Source organism: Phasianus colchicus, chromosome 7 (genome assembly GCF_987193195.1).
Source record: "Phasianus colchicus chromosome 7, bPhaCol1.hap1.1, whole genome shotgun sequence".
Taxonomy (NCBI): Eukaryota; Metazoa; Chordata; class Aves; order Galliformes; family Phasianidae; genus Phasianus; species Phasianus colchicus.
Window position 1 is genome coordinate 21,175,028 of NC_143442.1, and position 14,669 is coordinate 21,189,696.

General features: G+C 39.5%; 1 long non-coding RNA gene across 5 annotated transcripts in view; it reads right to left on the reverse strand.

Moving 5' to 3' along the window:
• LOC116232825 (uncharacterized) overlaps window positions 1-14,669 on the reverse strand; it is a 405,094-nt gene that overhangs the window by 34,255 nt on the left and 356,170 nt on the right. The gene's annotated exons all lie outside the window — the stretch shown is intronic.

The following is a 14,669-nucleotide window of genomic DNA, read 5'->3' on the forward strand; positions in this document are numbered from 1 at the left end:
CAGGAATTCCCTGCTGTCTGAGCTACCCTTCCGTGCTGCTGGCTAGACCTCCTGCAAAGCAGAACTACCATTTGCATGCTCTGAAGAGGCTGTCCTTGAATATAAAATATTAATGTAAATTAAATATATATGCATGCATTTTGAATACTACTTAAGAATGTACACTTTCCTGTATTGTATTTAAGTAACTGAGAATTGGAGAGCATACCCTAAGGAAGGCTTGCTAGTGTTCTGTATTTTATCCATGTAGCTGGTACCATATACTGGTATCTCCTGAAGGAAACAGAAAACTGGCCCAAACAAAATCAATGCAAACGCGTCCCCCAAAAGCTCCTGATCTGCAGATTCATATAGTCTTGGGCAAAGGTAGCTTCTTTTGGGGGATGTTTCAACAATGTTGCAGGCTCTGCCAGCCACCTGGTAACAAGAACAACTACACCAGGGTTGAGCTATATAAATTGCAACAAGAACAAACCACAACAAGAATGAATTGCAAATCCTGAGCTCTTTCCCCTGAGAAGAGGGACTACACAAATACGGTTAGTCAAACGACAGGCACTGTACAGTATCTCTAAATGCATAGGGAAAGTACTTTTTCATATTTCTCTCATGTAAATAAACTAAGATTTTTTTCAGAGGTCTGACATCTCACTTTTGTCAAGATCTCAATTACAAAGCAGGTAACGGACATGAGCAGGGAGCTTATGGGGAATCAACCTTACACAAAAGTGTTACACAGAGACTCCTGTAAAAGAAAAAACATTTTTAGGAACTGATTCACAATAACTGTGAAAACATGGTTGAGTATTTTGGCTACTATTGGGCACCATGGCAACACCTATTACTTTATTGTCATCATGTACTTTGGTCATGTTGTAGAGAAATACATTATTCCTGATTGTGACTAATGTTACAGCCTGCTTCACAAATGCCTGTGTGAATATGGGCACCAAACACCCTCTGAAGGGCCTATTGTCAGCTCCCATGGCCCTGGCTGAGCACAGAGCACGGCATCAGAAGCCAACCTGCAGGCTGGGTTGGCAGCCAGGGCCCCATCTGAAGGCTGGGCTCCCAAATTCCCAACAAAGTATGGGTGACACTCCGGAGCACTTCTGTGCTGTGTGTATAAGCATGAAGTAGCACGCCAGACAAGCTCCAACTAGCAGCAGCAGCACTCTTCTCTAGATTGGAACCACACTGCCATACAAATCACGGGAATTTTCAGAAATATCCAAGAAGGAATTTTCCTGCAGACAAACCAAAGGAGAGACTAAACAACAGAGGGTGAAATAAAATGATACTCCTCCTCTTCTCTTTGCTACACAAAGAAAGGTTTATAAGGAGCTGAAGCTGTGATTACATGTAGAGGAAAATTCCAATAGTCTAGTAAATTATTAATTAATATTGATGCACTATCAATAAGCACAGTACAGTTATAGAGTACTCAAAGTTAGAGAAAGGCTAATTGGTAGTCTGAAGGGAAGACTTTTTGAGAAAGCATGGCAGAAACTTTGGCTCAGATTTACAGTGGTATTTATCATTAGATTTTATGGGCTGCATGTACATTCAGTGGTTTCATAAAGTTAGTTATCAGATACTTTGTAGAGAAAAAAGTGCGACTAAGTATAACAAACTTTTCAAGATTAAGTGTAATACAAAAGCCTGCACTGGACAGGGAGGGGAGCTCCCTCAGACCAATTCATCACAGCAGTTCCAGAACTGCCCATACAAGAAAACCTATAGTTAGATTATTTAGTTGAGTAAATGCTCAACTTCTGTTCACCTCAATAAAGCCTATTTCTGTCTGGGCAATATAAAAATAGTCCTACTGCTGTAGAACAGTTAAAGATCATAATGAGTATGGATGTTATATGAACAAAGATCCGTATGCATAGCAATTTTCTCCTGTGATAGTACCTAGTGTACAGTAACACATTAATTAAAATAGAGTCAAGAATTTTTCTACATTGTTTACAGTACTGAGATTCATCATCCTGCTATAGCTTTAGAACATTTGGAATGGTAGTTACTAAACTTCAAAATTGCGTTGTTGGAGCTTGAAGACTCAGCCACATGAAATTTTGCCTGTTATGACAAATTCAAACAGTGAAGCTACCACTTGTTCCTGTTAAAACAATCCCTGATGACAGTCACTGTTTTGTGGTAGTTTGACACATTTGGTTTTAAAATCTGTCATCAAAATTAACTTTCCATCTTTTCTTTAGCACCACTCTAAGGGTTAATGCAGGTTCATCCACATTTCCTACTCAATCTCACCAAAAAGTTAAAGAAAAGATTTGAAATTGTAATTCAGATTTCATTTTAAACTGCTTATCTCTGTTCGCCTTCTGATTAAACATAATTTTTTTTTAATCCAAAATGTCACATTATCTTTATGACCACGCTCTCCATCAAAGCAGTAAAAGCTTGAAGGTTTACTGCAAAAAGGGTTCCCCTTACTGGTGATTCACAATACTGCAAGCACTCAGATACCCAATATGGCTTCAAATCTCCAAGTGATTTAATGTAAAGCAGCTGCTGGTTGTATGTCTGGAGCTGAGGAACCCTCACACAGACTTTCTTCAAGGCACACACATGTTTAGCAAACGCATGCCAGATCATCCATAAATACTACTGGTTTTTGGATTTGCAGCATCCTTACTGTATTTGGATGCTCACTGGGAGGGATGTAACTGTAAGTGCGTAAGCAAACATTACGTGCTAAGATACTAATCACAATATTTACAGATATAACACATGTATTACAGCTACACCGGATGGTTGGAAGATTTTACTGGCATTTACATAGAGTGGCTACAAAAATGGGTAAGTGATAATTGCGTCAGTCATGCCATAAGTACTGTTGAGGCCAGTTTTTTCTGCCAATATATACAGGGGATGCAGAAATCTCACGGCCTCAGAGAGAGGGTGTGTGCAAGAGGTGGTCACAAAGATTCCCACAGATGGAAATACAGAGCTGTAAAGCTAATTCTTCCTGAGCATCTCCGTCCACTGCCTAGAATAGCTCTACAAAAATAAGCTCAGATGCTTTTAAGTCCTGCTAGTGTGTTTCCCATAAGCAGTCGCACTCCAGCCTGTCAGAAGAAAGAAGAGGCCACCAGAACATGGGAAGAACCATTCCTCTGTTTCCCATGCCACACAATTAGGTGCTTTGTATTGACATTTCTTCCGCATAGACACATCAACACCACATGGGGAACGCCAGGTAGGAAGATCTGTAGTTGCACTTCCTCCCAGTGAAGGTAAAGAAGGGAATCTCAGCCTGGAAGGCTGAATTCAATTCTGTAGCTACTTTCAGGTCAGGGACTCCTCCGTGAGCAGTCCTTATCACCCCAGGGATAGGCTTAGATGCAGCAGTGCTCGCTCCCAAGGCAACAAGCTGCCTGTATAGCACCTTCATGCAGGTCCCAACCCTTTGTATCCCACCCAAGAGGCTGCAGCAGGGATGAGAAAACTACAGCCCAAATCACCAGCATCACACCTTAGCTTGCTTGCTAAGCAATGTAGCACTGTTTCTATCCTCTTTACAGCCCACTCACAGCCACAAGACATCCTGGAAGTTAGATAGCATCAGGCAACGCCAGGCAGATTCTGGCAATTTCCTGCTGCCAGAGAATTCCCTGATAACCTCTTCCATGGCTTTACTGAAACACTGCTCATTTTACAATGCTGCCCGCTGTGGTGGGATTCTCCCTCTTAAAAAAAAAAAAAGCCTGAAGGTGAGACTTAAGACTCATGACCGTGGCAGCTGGGTGCACAGCCTACATACACATTTTTTAACCATTTCTAGTCTGAGTGGGGAAAAAATTCCACAATATGTTTGGAATATTTTGTATTTTCATGTACCAGAGGATTCAGCAAGTATGGCACCCCATTAACCACCAACCTTAAATTCAGAAAATATGTACTTCTCAGCATCCTCAAATTACATTTTAATGGAAAGTTGCTAACCCATTGATCCCAGCCCATTTTTGAAGATTTCCTTGTAGGAGGTATCAATGGCATTTGGAAGCTTGCACTGGATTTCTGACCAACTTTGAGGCTAAAAGCTTTGAATGCGAATCAGAATACTGGAATGCTGCTGCAAACTAAACCAAAGCACAACAGACTGATATTTCCTCTTCACTAGTCATTACTGTCATCAGTTCTTAGCCTGTGTTTTCATGCAAAAAGATTAAACTTCTGAAATTTAAGTATCTCACCTGTCCCATTCCAAGCACTAAATGAGAGTGCTGAAAGGTGATACAGGAATCTCCACAAGAAAAATCAAGCTCAATTGACATAATTTTTAATTTAGAGCTGCAGAGCCTTCAGTGATGGTTGGTATAAAACTTTCATGTGCAACTGTGCTCCAGTTTGCTTCAAAGGAAAGAGAATCCATCCTTCAAATGGACAAGCATCTGAAGCATCTGTCCGGCCAGGATGTATATGTTGTAACTAATTCAGGCATCTGCTTTTGATGATGCCTTTTTGGGCTGTTGTAGGAAGCAGCCAGCACTAATAGTCATGTATGCCACTTTTGGCAGCAGGCCTGTTTCCTTAATTAAAGCCACTTCATTCATACAATCAATAAACACACATTTCCTTCCTAAATATATCTTGGAAAAAAAAAGTTAATTTAGATAAGGAGTAATACAGTACTTGGCCATGTTATAATAATATTAAATCAATATTTGAAGGAGATTAGGGAGCATCTTTGAGAATATCAATTTCTTCACTAATGGATTAATAGTTTGTCACATACTTACTTAACAATGACTTAGGAAAAAAATAAATCAATATCTTAGCCGTGTCAGATCAACTAACAAGAAAATTCAAAGTCAAAGCTGCTTTTTCTTGTCTCAAACCTAACCCTTCCTTGTTCCCTTTATTAAATAAATAAAAACAGAGTGATAAAAATTAAGTTTACCCTAGTACTTAGAATTTCCTGACTTGAAGCCAACTCCTTAACATTGCAGCATGCACTGAGCAGCTTTTTAGATGTAAATTACTTTCACACTTAACTAAGAAGTTTAATTACAGGCTTGAATACCACAACAGAATTCCTTTTGAGAAGAACTAAATTTCAGGTCAGACCCCAATTCTACTCCAAAGAGTACTCTGCTCTAAGCAGAGGCAAAGCAGTATTAGCTCACTCCTATTTATCTTTTGCTGGCAGTCCCGGCACTTTTCACCACGTGCTGAAGCAGTGAAGTCCCCTGTGCTCAGGGCCGGGGGGTTCCCGAGAGCAATCACAGTGCTGCAGAGTGACACTGCAGGCTGTTAGAAGGGTGGGTTTACTCTTGGAGCTGAGCTCCAACAGGAGAATGCACGACTGAAGGCAAGAAAAGCAGATTGGTGTCCAAGGTGTAGATAAAGCAGAAGCTCACCATGCATCTGTTCCTTAACACCATCATAACAGAGGCATAAAGGGAGAGCTCTCAGCAATCAGTGTCCACGTATTCCTGAAGTGAAATGGGTGATAAGTTTCTAAAACATTATTGCTATATTAGGGAAGAGGAATGAAGCATGCTCTGAATTACAGAGTCTCAGCTACCTAAATAATAGATGTCAATCATACAAAAAGTCACATTTTTCACACTCCAATAGATTGTCATGGTTTTGTGATTTTTGGTTTTTGGTATTCCACATCATAACATCATGTAGGGCACTGAAAGTTTAACTGTTAATGCTCAAGCTCTGGGTACCTGCCTGGAAGAGAAGACCTACACTCCCCAGGGGACTTTGCGGTCACAGAGAGGAGATATAACTCCTGGCAAGGTCACCTGATGCGCTCTTCTTCATCCATTCTTTTTCGCCTGCTCTTCTGCATTGGCTCTCCTCCCATCTCCCTGCTGCTCAACTGGACTGCGCATCTCACCTCAGCACTGTGGTGAGGCCTATCCACCTTTCAGACATTCTCTCTTATTGTATTTGATTTATTAGCTTCAATTCTAATTATATTGTATTATGATGTGTTATCTTGCATTCCGATGCTATATTTAGTAAATTAGTTTGTTTCTCCTCAGATCGTTGCCGCTGTTTTCAATTATTTCGGGGTCCCCTGTTCCCTTTTTCCGGAGGCATGGATTTTGCAAAATCCCTCCGCCCTGCTAGTCATGGAACCGGGCCGAACCAGCCCGTAAAACGTTGCCATAGTTCTTCGGAAAAACTAGTTCCCTAATATCACACTTATCCTGGGATTTACTGACAACTAACAGCTGCACGCACATTCCAAAAAATAGCATATTTTTTTCTTTGTGGCCTAGAACACAGACAAAAAAAACTATGATTGAGTTTTGTTCCAGATTTAGTAGGAACTTCGTCATGGTAGTTCCATCATCTAGTTTACTTAGGTACTTTGTTCAGTCTATCAACCAGCTGATTATTTGTGAGATTGCAGAAGCCTCTTTCAAACCACCACACATAAGAGCAGGAGCAAAACTGCCTATCAATGGGAAACAAAAAGCAAAATCCAGTCTTCGATAGATAGAAAAGTTCTTAGGTAAATAAATAAATATTTGGCCAAAGTCCTGCCTCTGCATTCATGCATCCCCTTTTTCTACTGCACTAGATAGGATCCCAAGTAGTTCATTTTCTTTTACTGTTTGCAGAAGTATTTTTGGCTGCCTTGGTTTTTTGTTTTAATTGTTGGTAGAGGTGGATCTTAAGAGGAGGGATCAATTCAAGGAATGAGAATCAGGACATAGAGACTTAGCCCAATAGGAATAGTTGGCCTCCTTTTGAGGGTCAGTCTCTAGAACTACCACAGCTAGACAAAGAGTTAGCGTGTGGCCAGGTTTAAGAAGCAAAGTTCTTATGCTATAGATTTATTGTGGTTTTGGCTGACTATAGAAAACACCCTGTTCTGTAGTGTTTATAGAAAGTGATCAGAATTTCTTGCTGTGGATATTTTAGATTTCTTTGAAAAATAATATCGTCTACAGTATATATAAATTTCACAGACTTATAACTGGTAAATACATAGCACATGGTCTTGCGAAATACTGTAAAAGCCTCCCAGGGTTCACTTTTTCCCATCTAAAATCTGAACTGAATGAAGCATCTGGTTGCCATTTTTAATTTCCTGCAAAATGGCTCAGAAAAGACACATTTCTCATTGCCAAAAAGACCACTTAATTCTATCTGTGTGGTACTGCAAAGAGAGCATAAATTACCCATTCTCTTTCTACTTATATTATGGTAAGTCAAATGACTTCAGTGCAACTAATCCTGATTTACATCAACATAAACCAGGAGAGACATAAGGGCTCTAAAATCCCCCAGTGTTTGTTTTCATACAATATTTTCTCCTTCTGATGGTTATCCATTAGCCTATAAATCTGAGTAGTCCTAAACTCATACAGTTCATTAATTTTTAAAGTGGTTTAAGCTATTCTTTGGAGTATACTTGAGCCAACTCTGGCAGTTCGATCTCCCAATCCCATTTCCTGATCTCACTGAAAAGGCTAATCTGTGGAATTTGTCTCAGCTTTACAGCTACGTAGGAACATCCTCAGACCAGTCTTGTGTCTGACTGCATGGTTTAGGAGCGACCTAGAAAGAACTCAAGAATATAATATTGTAACATTTATGTTCAGTAATTCTGCCATTAACAAGTACCAATTCAACATCTTCTGTCACAGCTTTTGCAAACATGGACCCTGAACAATAACAGGACCTACAAATGTCCTTAAGGGAAAAGATGGACCCTATAGGTTTCTGAGGTACTAAACCCCCTTCTAACTTCTCTTTAGATAACATTTTGACACCTGCTAAGCAGAATGTACATCAGATTAAATCTGGAACAACATTAATCAATTAAAATGTCAGTTAAGAAATTGTTCAATACACTACACAGAGAACATTCAATGGCTTAGGAGTTTTCATCCACACTGTACGTGAGGAAATCACACTATAGTCATGAAACAAAAAATGTGAAGCTTGATATCATCAGTATGATTCCTCTTTGCCTCATCATGCCTCTGAGCTATGACTTTTTCAAAGGGTTTTAGAAAGCCGATAACTCTCTCTTCAATCATTACAGGGCACTGTGCTAGCATGCGACAGCTTTCATGAAAGACTGACATCACTAGAGATGTAATGGTTTAAAAATATTTGACACTGCCATCAGTTAATGAGTACAACATCTCTGTTTGGTGTTCCCACACATGTACACCTCCCAACACTATTATTGCAAAGGAAATAAACTATTACATAGCAAAACATCAGCCTTAAATCTCTAGCAATTTGCATTTTTACGTAGTTTACACTGCTTTTCCACCCGATTTATAATAATTTTACAGTAAAAAAAATAAATTCAGCCTTCCCAAATACTAAGAAACGATTCCTAGAAAGAGGAATCCACTGTATGGTTCTTCCACTATCACTGGATCACCACTAAACCAGATAGTATTATTCCCATTTCACGGTGTAGCATAAAGACATATGACTTATCCCAAATCATACACCAAGCAGCAGTGTGGCTAGGAGAAGATTTCAGATTTCTTCACTTCCTACACACACGCTTCTTACACAGCATGAGGACACATGCTTTAGCAACATAACCAAATAAAATGGCATGGATTTTTTTCCTTTGTGTAAGGGCTGCTTTAGAATGGCCTGCTGCACTTCAGAGACAGTTGCGTATCACCTGGTGGGACAGGAAATTAAGACCATACTTATAAATTCAGAAGTGTGTGGCGCTTCTGCTGATCACAGGTGCCCTGGAAATGTAAAGTGTTTAATAATTGTAACTAAAAAGCTTAGCTTCAGAGTTGTAAGAAATTAGCATTTCCTCTTCCAGTTGCAGTCTTTTGGACTCTGCTATCTTTAATGTGAATTTGCAGCTGTCAAATTGAATAATGCGTAGCATCAATTTAAACCCTGCCTTTCGATAAATTCAGTGTAATAGTTTCACTTTGTCTCGATTCTGTTGATTGCTCTTAAATTCGAGATTGTTTTAAATTCCTTGAGATTATCCTGGAAATATCAATTATAAACTGTAGGCATTTGAGACAGAGTGCTCCCATTTAGCTGGAAAGCATTTCTTCCTATTCTTTGCACCTAATACGTTAGAGGTCACAGAAATATAATTTGCTGTTTTAAAGAAGAAATATTTTAAGTGGTTGAAGAGACTAAAAATGAAAGAAACTTCACAAGGAGCAAAGAGTCACACACAACATGCTCTTTGTCCATCTAAGTGATTCATGACTGGTGAAAGTCACTGCAAGAAGTGACTTGAAAACGCAAAGCTCATAAGCACTATATGACTTTTCCCATTCACACTGAAAACCTCCCTTGGACTTCAAGATGGAAAATGAAATCATCAGTCTTGAGGTCAGAGTACTTCTAGAACAGCATGGCTTACAACATACTCCCTAAGAAACCTGTTATTTCTGTGTGACTATATGTTCTAGTAGAGCTATGTATGCTGCACAAGCCTCCCTCCCTCTTTTTTTTTTCCTTTCAACTCATTCATTTTCCCAAGTGTTCACTGATACTCAGTTTTGCTCCAATGAACAAAATTCTGTTCACAGTCTGAGCTACTTGACAATACTTTTTATATAAAACACCTTGTTGCCTTGCAAAGAATAAAATGCTCATATCACTGAAATCAATATTGGAAATGGACTGAGAAAAGGGAATAGACTAGGGTGGGTCTAGAGAGTAAAACAGAGTTAACATTCAGATGGGATGACTGAAATCTTGTTGGCTGTTCTTCTGAATTCTTGTCCATGTGCATGGATGATCTCATAAGATCATCTGGAGGGTGTTTATGCTATGCTTAACAGATACATTCAGTTTCTAACATTTTATTTGTTACTTTCTATATTTTCTGTCTACAAAACCAATATGTGAATTTTCATCTGATACGCACGCAAGCACCAAGCAACTGTAATCAAGCCAGATGAAGATATTTGGTCTCTTCTTTTAAACCTAAATCCTGTTTGTAAGTCCTTCTTTGGCTTTCTCAACTTAAATCTAAACACTGCATTTTCTATAAATTTTCCTGACTGAAGTCATTACTAATGTTGATATTCTAAGTTTTCTTGATTAAAGCTAAAATGGGAACCAAATTGCTACCAAATGCCTATTGGTTTCCATTTTAAAATATTTTTTCTGTCAAGGATGTCAACAATTTCAATTAGAAATATTTGCTAACCGTTTCTTACTGCTCTTAAGAATTTTGGGTTTCTGATTTCCCTCATTTGGAAGCAATATTATTTATTTCCTATGAACCAATAAGACAAAGAGGGTACATCCTTGGCTCCTGGCCAGCTTCACCTCACCTGGATTCTAGCATTACAAGTGAAACTCCATTATAAGCAGATAAGATATTCGTACTTGCAGTTACACGTGTAAATTATCAGGTAGAATCACTGACGTAATCTTTGGCATAGTTGCAATCCTAGCATGAATCAGAAATTTTACAGTCATCCTTAATACGGTTATTAAAACGCATGTACTTTAACATTGATTCTTAATATGTGGTATTGTTTCAAGCCACTCAATTCCAATAAAAAAGGAAATTTGGGCTGTTTAGGCAAGTCAGTTAAAGAAAATGCATAAAATTGGGACTTAATTAAACTGGAAAAGATTATTACATCTACAGAGTCAAAGACAAAGTGGATAACATGGATATATAATATATGATTAAAGCTATAAATAAAGACAGGAGAGGGATAGTGATAGAGAAGAAACTAAAAGAACAATTTTTTTTTTTTGCATAAAACACTGTATAAACTTATCTGCCCCAGTTTTAATCTTTGCTTCTTCGTTAACCATGGTGGTTCTATGATTCTAAGAGACAAGGTAGGAAACGACCTATAAGATCATCTAGTCCAACCGTCTTCTCATTATCACTGCTATCACAAGCACTAAACCAGATCTCGCGGCTCCTCATCCAGATGCCTCTTGAACACTGCCAGGGACAGTGACTCCACCATCTCCCTTGGCAGGCCATTCCAGTGCCTGACCACTCTCTGAGAGAAGAAGTTCTTCCTCATGTCCAACCTAAACCTCCTCTGATACAACTTGCAGCCATTTCCCTGGGTCCTGTTCGTTGCCTGGGAGAAGAGGCCAAACCGCTCTTCATCACAACCTCCCTTCAGGAAGTTGCAGAGTGCAGTGAGGTCTCCCCTGAGCCTCCTCTTCTCCAGACTAAACAATCCCAGCTCCCTCAGCCGCTCCTCATAAGATTTGTGCTCCAGACCCCTCACCAGTTTCGTTGCCCTTGCCTGGACATGCTCCATCTCAGTTTTTTACTCCATCTCAGTTTGCTATTTTTCCATTTTTCTGTTCTTACATTTTTAATCTACAGCTCACCACATCTATAGCTGTTGTCTATCATTTCTAAACAAAGTCTTTTTTAAGCAGACTGGGATTTGGATTTTTTTTTTTCCTAAAAAAATAAGCTGATCTGGTATAGGACCTCTGGAGAGGCCATTTCATAATTAAACTGAACCAACTACCTTAGATGGAAGTGGCTAAATAAAAAAGGATGATTCATAAGCAGCTTTGTATGCACACAGTTCAGATCCGGGGCTTCCTGCAGTGATGGTATTCACTGTGCTCAGATCTAGCCATTCATGCAAAGGGTGGCAAATGCAGGAAACTGGACTTAAGCCACTTTAGATCTAATACATTTGTGATAGACACAAGTCTGTTTGGAGCCTTTCTGCTCAATGATAAGAGGCAATTACCTTCACTTTTGCTTCTCATCCATACACATCCCAAATGCGACAAATAACCAAGATACTGCTGACAAACTGTACTAGAATAGACAGCGCTTTCTGGAGAGAGGGAAAAGGTAGAAGTTAGGGTTTCTATTTCCTTTACTAGTGAAGTATATCCCCAAACCATCACAAAAGCTCACACTTTTATAAGAGGAAAAGCCATCCGTGCTTCGCCTACCACAGCTGCTCAGCCTCATCCCAACTATGCCATCTTCAAGACAAAGCCTGCTCCCATTCCGGAGTTCACCCAGGACTGGCAGCCTCTTCCCAGCCAGGAAGCAGACTCAACCCAAGCCTGGTTGCAGCAAATATTATAACATTAATGCTACTTATATTCCCCCATGATGCTGATGGGGAAGATGAAAAAAATGTCATTAGGACCATGCAGCCATGGAAGAAGCATTTCCTCAGTGTCCCCAGATCCAGATTTATGCTGCTAGCAGAAGTGCAGCGAATGCCAGCATGCTGCTGGAAGAGCTCACAGTGCCTACAGAAGCCACTCCCCACAGGGCACAGGCACAACTGCAGAAGCAGAGCAGGAGCCTCTTCCCAGGCTCCCGGCATCTGTATCCCCCTGGCAGGCCAGATAAAGCTGTGTGCCACTGGGAACACTTTGTGGGTAACTGCTGGGTTTATCGCGCTGACAGGACACAAGCAGCACTGTTTTCCAGAGAAAAGACAGCAACTGGAAACTGAGCAGAGCACTACACAGAGCTGTAATGACTGTGCATGCTACATAACATTCATCATGGCTATTGAGGACTGACTACGACCATAACAAATACATGACTATTTGATATATGTCCTCAAAAAGGTCATCCAGCAGCTTATCCTGGGAAGCACCTCCTGGCATGGAGCGCAAGACCAGCCAAATTGATCTAACTCGACAGTATATTTTTAGAGTTCATTTAAAACATTTTGTCATGCATATTCTCTTTTAAAGAATGATACATGATCACTGACAGTCAGTGCATACTGTTTTCATAGCCTAGCTTTCATAAATATTATGAACAAATATCACAGTGGTATTGTTATAACAAATTACAGTGATGTGTTTCTTGAGAGAGTGCCAATGACTGGTTTATATCCTTTGTGATGTTAGTGTCACAAGAAACGTGGCACAAATCTTTTCCCAAGGCTCAGCAATATCTTTAGGCCAATAATGCTACTTTTTTTTTTTTTTAAATAAAGTGTTTCCTCTGAACATTGATGCCTTTTGAAATTTTATTTTAATATGGTCAATGATCTGACAACACTTAAATTTGAAGTTTCTTTATTGTAATCTGGAAATAATTTTCTTTTGGCTCTCACCAACATAACATAAAGCCAAACATAATAATATGTGTATAGGGCAAGTAAAGTTACACAGAGGCTCTCAGGACTATACAAGGTTCTCATAGAGCCACCCAGAATTAGAATAGTGCAATACAAACAAAAAAGCAAGCACTCAGCCCTTCCCATTTACTGGCAGCCTATCTGGGATGGAAAGAACATTCAGAAATGCTGCAGAGAACACTCACCAAATTCCTGGCTGCACACAGATGAATTGGAAGCTGGGGACAAGCTCTGGGCTTTCCTTGGGGGTGTTCTGCTCCCTCCATCAGGCAGTGTTTGACACTAGGACTGGTGCCTGCCCAGCACCCTACAGCCTTCCCAGATGGACTATTTCCTCAAGGAATTACATGCCAGCAGGCCCCCTTAAGGAAGGCACAGCTGGATGGATGTGAAATCCATTTTTATAAGATGTGGGGGGAGGGAAAAAAAGAAGTCATATGCTTGCCAGCTGCTCATCTTGAGATGGGCTTGTAGTTGGAGACATTAAAAAATAGCTTTTTTTTTAAACTTTTCTTTTTCATGGTTTTTAATCTAGCCTATTCTGTGAGAACAATTCACTTAACTCCAGCTGTTTTCCACCACATTCATTTCAATAATGTTTGGTCTACTGAACATACAGAATTAAGTACCTGTGTGTTCTGAAGTGGCACAGATATTTCATCTCAGACTCTTAGAAACAAACTTCCATACCATATACAAAGGGGAAACAATATGTCAGTGTATACCTGGTTATGACTGAAATGCCAGCATTTGCTACATACATCGTGCAGGGTATGGCAAGCATATTTCATATTATAAAGAACAAGAGAGAACAGAACAAACTACAATAGCAATTATCTTTGCAACTTTGTTACTCTACCCAAGTTAAAAACTCTGCCTTAACAATAACCTGACCTAAAGAAATTCTAAATGCTCTGACTCTTCAGCACTGCCAAGAGTTTTAGATTTCACAAAGCTCCTTTTGCTTCACTCATGAAGATGTTTCTTTCCAAGGAAAAAAAAAAAAAGAAACTTTCCAGAATGATAAGGAGATCAAAAGTGCTGGGGAAAAACAAAAAGTCTTTGCCTAAAAGAAGGAAAAACCCTGAGGGGCCTAGAGCTGCAGTTTCTTAATTTGACAGGCATTTAGAAGGGTAATTGATGGGGCAGTTAACAAGGCTCTTGACCAAAACAGTTCATATGCAACAGCAACGAAACATTTAAGATAGCAAAAAATCATGCTAATATATATACACCATGAAAACACTCCAGGAGAAAAAAACCCCATGCATTAATAAAAACATGAAAAGTTTTGAGTCTTAAGTGTGATATAGTTCAGATTATTTATACAAATAAACACACAATGAAGGCATTTTCAAGAACTGTTTTTCTGCTGCATTAGGCTATGCTAACTCTACTACAAATATGATAAAGCAAATTGTCTACAATTCAGGTCTACAGTGGAAACCAATTGCTTCCCACAGTGGGGCAAGGGAAAACCAGGTCATTTATCAAAATTCACTGATGCCTAAAGCCATGGGTCACTTTTCAACCCAAAGGATAATAGTTTTTTCTTTCAACTACAAATTCCAGTCTAGACGTGCTTTATGATACCTT